At 41.3% G+C, this 7999-nt stretch overlaps 1 pseudogene across 1 annotated transcript; it reads right to left on the reverse strand.

The window, feature by feature from the left end:
* Positions 1-5278: 5278 nt before the first annotated feature.
* LOC149109703 (ryncolin-1-like) lies at positions 5279-6721 on the reverse strand (annotated as a pseudogene). Its single transcript, XR_016208605.1, has 3 exons — positions 6432-6721; positions 5753-6136; positions 5279-5603 (listed from the first exon to the last, which is right to left on the reverse strand). The product of XR_016208605.1 is annotated as a ryncolin-1-like (transcript).
* Between the last annotated feature and the right edge of the window lie 1278 nt (positions 6722-7999).

Below are 7999 nucleotides of genomic sequence, written 5' to 3' on the forward strand. Positions count from 1 at the left end.
AGAAACGCTGACAAATGAGCAGGCTCGCGAAAGGCTCGTGATGGACTGCTCGTGCGAGCGACACGAACACGCGCGTAAACCTCAACCGGAAGACGAATTTCATAAGGTAGTTCCAGGCCTCTCGCCTTGTTTTCGCATTTTAAGAATTGCAGTAATTATAACTGTCAGTAGTATAAACCATTTGGACAAGCCCGGTGGGTTACTTTCTCCTTGGTGTACAAAGTCGTCAAAAAGACCATGGATTCTCAAGGTAACTCAATCTCATTTAATTAACAATTAGACCCGTAGACCTTGCGGGCTACGGGTCAATAGCCCATGAGGCGAAGCCGAATGGGCTATTGACCCGTGGCCCTTGAGGGCGAAGGGTCTAATTGTTTTAGTATCACCCAACTAGTCGGACAGGAAAGGTAATAATAAAGTTAGCAAATGCAAGTTGAAGAAATATTTGTTTGGAAATAAAACGAAAGAAAACGTCACGCTCGATGGCGCCAATTTCGCTACTCGAGGACTATTACTAATAGTTCCCTAGTAGCGTAGCCAATCAAAATGCAGGATTTGCATTAGTCCACTAGTTGGGTGATACTAATCTTAGATAGCTTTGTTTGTGCAAGTAACCAACATAACTTTCTACAAGCTCTACCACATCCAGATCGTCTGCAAGGAAAAGTAACAAGAATAAATTTCATAATATGGGTTCATAGCATAATTCGGATAATACAAAGTGCAAAATAAAAGGCAAATCGATGAAAAACAGTAATGCCACTTACCGTCCATGACTAAAGCCATGTGCAACGTGGTTTGTGCATGCGGAAGGCGAGGGACCTGGGGCTACAGGGGTGCCAAAATAAACTTCCGGTTGATGTAATCGTGTGCATGTCGCTCGCGGTTAGTCGCGTGCGTGTTGATTTGCCAGAATTTCCTCGCTATTTTCATTGTTTAATTTTCTAATGGGTACAAATACCATACTTGATGATATTCCAACTTATTCTGTGCTCGATTTTCCGTGACAAATCCTTCAGTCAAATGGGAAGGGAGTTAGAAATCTGCAACGCGTCCGCCATTTTGGAATTTTCAGGTAAGCAAAATTTATTGACGAACTTGAATAGGTCCCATTGAGAGTTCTGGCCTTTTTTAGACGTTTGCCTGTAGAATATTAGGCTTTAATCACCAAATCTCTTATTACAGAAAACATGGCGGCCAACTGCAACCACGAGGATTGCAGGCTCATATCATGAAGTGAAAGGGGGGTCAGTAGAGGGGTCAGCAGGGGATCAGTGAGGGCGTCAGTAGGGGGTCAGTGTTTGGTCGAAACCCGAAATTTCCATACTTTGTAAACACAACTTGCAAATCACCAAAAACAAGCAAATTTTTCGCTTCGGCTTAAAATGGTTTATTGACAACAAAGAGGAAGTTTTAGCAGTCTATGAAGCGACTGTGCCTATACTAACACAAAAAAACTTCAAAATTTGCCATTCTTATTTTTGGACGAATGGTTAAAGACGAAAGTCGACGAGAAACTATTTGTTTACAATAAAGCGACTCAAATGGTACTGTTTAGAAATGAGCGAAATTAAAACGATGTAATTTGTAAAATGTTTCGAACCATGGCTTCAAATCAGGAAGACTTTTAAAAAAATACTTATAGTCTACCTATAGAAGATAAGCTTATCTCGCCGAGGCAACTTGAAGGGTTTAGGGTTAACCAACTTAACCACAACAAAATATATGTCGCTTACCGCAAGTTGGCAATTCACTCAGTCGGCCAGTGTAAATCTTCCAAGCAGAAACTTATGAAGACTGAACTGAACTGATCTTTTCGATGGTTAGATCGACGAATCAACCACCTTTTTCGCTGTATTTAGCGTTCTGTAATTTCTCTAAACAGAGGAAGCGTTTGATTTCCCTTGTTGATTAGCTGATGAATAATGTGACTTTCCTTGCACGACTGCACATCAGATCTCGACGCGCGAATTAACTTAGGAAGTTCTTCTGAGTCAATTTGTCGGGTATTTCGCCTCCTTTCTCAAGCTCTCGCTAGCTCTGCTTCATGGCATGGCTCGGTATTGTTTCATCTCCTTTCTCTCAGCCCTGACCCGCTCTACTTCACGGCATTGTTCAGTACTGTTTCGCCTCCTTTCTCTAGCCCTTGCCGCGCCTGCTATCTTTCGCGATCTTCCTGGCTACTTCTTTGCCTGTTAATTCTTACTCTCGACTCTTCTCTCTCACGTTCTGCTTCAGTTAAACCTTGACTTGGAACATTATATCAACCCCGCTATCGTTTGTTGACATAACATTATAGCAATGAAAGAAGTTCTTGAAATCCCCCCTTAGAGTTACCTTGAGACTTCCCTCCCCCTCCCCCAGAGTCTGTAGGGACGGCACAGGGAAGGGTGGAACAGGCCCATCTCTTCAAGAAAAACTAAATAAAGCCTTGCATCAGATCGGTAGGGCTCAACGGCTCGGAGAGGACCTGATCAGAGAGGATCTGTGTGACGAAGACCATATATCAGCTTCTCAAGACCAAGATGCGCCTAGAAGTACCAACCCCTGCGATCACCACAATGCTAGTGTCCGTCAAACGACAAGGTCTGCCGGAACACGTGAAGGACGGTACCGACCTACTCGTTGTAAAACCTTTATCGATAGGCTACAAACGGCAAAACGAGAGAAGGAAGAGCTCAAGATAAAATCAATGGACTCCTCCACAGCCCATCAAAGAGCCTACATCGTAGAAAACCTAAGAAAAAATTCTAATCATAAAGTAGAAATAGGAAAAAGTCCCTCCTGTGGTTGTGCAGATTTCGTGAAGAATTCTGGAAAAGAATTATGTAAACATATGGCACAGGCATTACTGAACATTACTTATTTTTTTTCCGAAACAACGGGCGCTTTCCATTCGACCGAAAATTCCGGTGTGAATTTCCGGAAATTTCCATGGGCGAATGGTACAGACTTTTCCAGTGTGCAAAACGACAAGCCGCGCAGTTTTGTTCGCTTGGAATTTTTCAGTGATTTCGAGGTTTAATCGCAATTATCAAAGCAAACAGAACACTGATAAGTCGACGTCGTTACTTTTTAGAGACCACAACAGTAGAGACCTTAAAAAACTACAACGGTGTGTAGAGAACTGGAACTAGTTATTATAGAACGATAGGGGACTCGCACTAGAAAAAGAATGTAATCCAAGATGGCGTGAAACGCTACGAGTGCGTATTGAAAAGTTAGATGCTCTGTTGTAATTTGCCGTTTGTTGGGCGTGTGGACTAACATGTAGCCAAAACGTCGCAAAACAAAGGGTTTAATGACTCCAACAATTGTTCTGCATGCGTTATAAATCTTTGTACATTTCCTAGCCAACCTATGCAAAACAAACAAGTACACCACGGGGCCTTATTTTAATAAAACGCTTTCTTGACGAATTCAGCTGCAGCTACTGTTTATCGACATAAAAGTGGAAAGATTCTACAGTATTTCCATTTTCGAATGCGCGTTGCCGTCATCCTTGCGTGAGATGTCCAACTCGCGGCCAAAAGAACTAGCGCTAAATAGGAAAATTGCGAATTTGCGTAATTTCCGAAAAAGAGGACAACCTCGTGGGGTATACCCAAATTTTCGAACATTTTTTCCGGGAAATTTCCGTGGCTCAAAACAATAATATTTCCGTGAGACGCCTGGGCTTTAACGCGCGCTTCAGTGCGAGGCATCACGCGGTCATCAGAGGGGTCGCGAAACCACGCGCGAGATTTAAAGTTTGCAAAACTTAAAACAAACATGGCGGCGCGAGACCTACTTCGTAAAACTTTGTTTCCACGAAGTTTAGTAAGCTATTTGCGATATCAGTTATTTTTACCTTCGAAAACATCCATCCTTCGGGCAATTTCAAAGGAAAAACACTCTTTTAAACCGCTGTACCGGAACGTAAACGAAAATTGCGATGTTGACGTTGTGATCGATCGCGCAAGCTATCAATCTAAAAAACAGCAGGAAAATAACTACTCTTAAAATTTTCTTCGTTCTTTTTACTTGGCCAGTCACACCTTCGGATATTTATGGTACTCTTCTTCTACTTCTTATGGTGCTAACGACAAAAAGCGAAAACAAAAAAACAAAAAAAAACCACTGCAAACACTATTCGCGTTTATTCGCGTGGGATTGCGGGCTTTATTGATCAGCGGACCGCCTTCACGCATGCGGAAGGGGCGATCTTGCAAAGTCGGGATTTTAATTTGGGTGCAGAAGGCGTGCAAAAATTCCTTATCCACGAGGCTAATATCTCAAAGACTGAACCGGTGACCCTACCTTTTTAATGCAAAAAAATATTCAACAGCAAAAGCGAAATGCCTGTGCGAAATTATAAAGAAAATTGTGGAGTGGAATTTCTCCAACTTGGAAAACTCCATTTTTTAATGTAAGCAAAATCCACGCTACAAAATTTTTCATAATTTGCCCTGTTTCTTCTTCTGTGGCTATTAAAAAAAAAAAATTTAGAAAATAAATATGGGGTCACCGACGTAGTTTTTAAGATAGATGCAATTGATGGTAAAAAGTGGGTCAGGTTTGTTGTTATGCAACAGAACAGTGCAACCTTAATTTAGGACTCAAACACAATGGAAGGCCAGTGGAGAGTTACCTTAAAAGAATATAGTACAGCCATTCAAAACAGTTAAGTTCCAAGCCCGAGAAATCGCACCTAGTTCTATAAGTCTCAAAAAAAAAAAAACAAAAAAAAAACAAAGAAAACTGTTTAGAGCCACTTTAAAAGTTCAATTTTTCGGACCCGCGAAAATTTACTGCGATTCGCGACACGCCGGTAGATTAGAATATCTCACCATTCACATAAAGGTGCCCTAAATGTCAGGTGCTGCAGACGAAGCCAAAATCATAATGTGTTAATGTCTCGACTGAAGAGAAACGAACGCATACTTCAGCAAATGTCATGGTTCACGGTTTATCTTTTTTGATAGCTTGTGTACCTGCCCGGTTTTTCTCTGACAATGACACTTACAGTTGACAAATTATTAATGAGTTTGCGAAGACCATTTCATTTAAACTTGATTGCAGGCATTATTTTTGAGCGGTTTAGGGGAAAGCAAGGTTTTCTGTTCTCTCGCTTCTGTTTGCTTTTTCTTCTTTTTCCTCCTCCTCTTATAAAGATAGCGTAGAGGCTGCTTGACTAAAAAGCGCAAGAAAAGATCTTAATTAATTCGTAACAATAAATTCCCAACATAGTATTTCCGCCCTTCTTTTTCGAGAGACCAAAGCAACTTTCATCAAAAAATTTGAATAAAATCACTTTTATTCATGATGAAGCAAAACCCAATGGGTTACAGACTGAAACTTCTAAAAATCTGCTGGTCTTATTTTCATCTCAGATCTCTTGGCGGAGTAATAGTCTCCCTTCTAAGAATGCCAGTTGATGCCATCAGCGTGGGACTCGTGAGTACCGTGATGATAGAGACCATTCAGGTTTGCTAGGCGGCAGGTACTGTACCACCATCCTCCTTTAAAGGTTACTGCACAGTGACGGGCATCCGGGTCATTGTCTTGATCTTTGGTCGAAAAAGGAGCGCCGCGCTGAAAGGAAAAAGAGTCGCCAGCAGTTCCTGGGTAAAAAACAATAAAAAAAAGAACGTCGCTTAGGTAGATAATGCAGGTCTCCAGACTTCTTATACGGCGGGGCCATTTTAAAAAGGTCAATTCTACCGTCACTGTAGTTAGTAATCGATCTAATTAATCAGTTTCATTCCCTTACCAGAGTAAGTCCCCAGGCTTAGTTGATACTTGGCTCTCTCACTCGCCACAGCGAACATGTCGTAATCAGCATAGGCAGTTTTTCCTTCAGTGTCCTCTAAATCTACTTGAATCCTGTTTCTTCCTTCCTTGGTCAGTCGGCGCATCTTGTCCAGTCCAAGCCAGAACTCACCATTCAGGTTGCCGAACCCTCGTTTGTAGTCTGCCCAGCCTCAGTAAAAATCAACCGAGCCGTCCAATCTCTTTTGTATCACTGTCCACCGTCCACCGGCTGTTTTCTGGTCACAGTAAACATCAAAAGGGTGGCCATCATCTGGGTTGATCGTGTACACACCACTGATTCTTTCACCGGCTTTGTACAGATCAGCACAGTTTCTGTTGTTGCCTAAGGAAAGGAATCAACTCACTTTAACTTTTTTGCCAGCAGTCTCGGGCTGTGAAAGTGCTAGACTAACAAGCCAAATAGTATTTACGCTGCAAGTTTTATAAGCACTATTCGGACTCAATTTTTTATCCTTAAAATTCTCGAAAATTCACATTAAATATTGCGCAAACTTAAGCCAGCACGAAGCAAGTCATTTAGAATTGCATATTTAATGTTATCAGATAGGTCAGAAATTAGCTGACGAAGGATTGAAAAGGTGGTCTTCAATGAGCGAAGCACTGATCTTTTTCTTCACCTGTTTTGTTGCCATTACATATTTTAATTTCCAGTAGTTGTTCTTGCATTTCGGACAACTGAGCTTGGATTCCCTGAAGAATGGCTTTGACCTCCTTGTTCACCCCGGCTTAGTAGTTTCCATGAACCACAGTACCGCATTTGTCACCCGCTGGAGCCACTGTTGTCCCTTGGCCATTTTGGACCGACGATTTAGACACAGACACATTAGTGCTCGCGGCGGAGATCGCTGTCAGCAAGAAATTCCAACCAAACACCACCGCAACAGTTACAGTCATCTTCTCAGATCAACAGTCGTCAAGTCTGTTGTTATTCAGTGGTAACTGACAATCATAATAAACTCTTTGGATTATGCTTTTCGTGTTTCTAGGGCTGTATTTAGACGAACAGACTTTCATTCATTTCTTGCAATTTCTCAGCTGAGTGCTCATTACAGATGACAAGGTCTGTGGACATTTACCGAACGCAATAAATGACATGTCAATGTTCCTTCTTAGATCATAAGGTAATATATTTCTCATGCACGATCTTACACATAATCACAACGTCTTCGTTCATCTTTCTGATATCTTCTTGTCAAGGGAAAAATATAGTAATAATATTAAAAAATAGGACTTCTAATTTAATTTTGCTGGAGCATTGTTTTGCTGGTATATTCGTCGACAATTCTTTCGTGTTCAGGACTTAGATAAGCAGTGACTTGCGATAAAGCAATCTATATTGCGTTTTAAGTAAATAAGTTTCAATACACCCGCGTAATGGTCTTCGCTGTTCAAATTTTAATATTGTGAAATGAGAAAAACATTGGACAAGTAATTTTCTTTTAGTTTCACGTTGTTTTTTTTTTTTTTTTTTTTTTTTTTTAACCTTGGCCGAAAAATAATGTATCTTTATGCAGCTTTCTACGCTGAGTATACAGCCTACGCATATATCTTTTGTTGAGTTTTGTTGGCACATTTATTTTGTAAAACTGAGTTTAGTTAGTTAACGCCCGTTTCAATGCCCCCAACTCTATTCATGTCATCTAGGCTGTCATTAGTTCTCCTTTCAACGTTTAAGCTAACGTTGTCTAGCTGGGCGTTGGTTTGCGAACTTTCCAGCTGAATCCGTTCGTTTTGTTTTAGTTGTAAAAGAAGAAGATTTTATCCAGTCTCCTTCCATTTGTTCTGATGTTTGTTGTTTTCTATGATGTTAATTTGAGTTGTGTGATACAAAAGCAGTGCTCGCACTCTTGTGAGTCGATTTTACGTCAACGAGTTGTACATCGTAGACGTATAGCGAAGTACGAAGAATAAACGTGTGAAGTCCAAGTTCTCTGAATGTCCTGATCTCAACTGTAGCAGATCCAACGGTACTTTGGAACCCGTGACAGTTTCCTTTCCCGCAGCAAGCGAGTTGCTCTGAGCTAATTCCCGAGTCAAGCACAGTCTTCCGGCCAGTTAGGCCTCTTAACGCCCGTCAGTCCCCTAGTTAGAGTTCAGAGCGGAAAAACCTGTTGTCACTTATTAAGTCTGTCAGGGCCTCTTCATATGAGCCCGGTAACCGGGACCAATTTTGTGGTCTGTTCAT

The sequence above is a fragment of the Orbicella faveolata genome, unplaced genomic scaffold (assembly GCF_042242905.1).
Source record: "Orbicella faveolata isolate gen_17 unplaced genomic scaffold, um_ofav_v1 contig_25, whole genome shotgun sequence".
NCBI lineage: Eukaryota > Metazoa > Cnidaria > Anthozoa > Scleractinia > Merulinidae > Orbicella > Orbicella faveolata.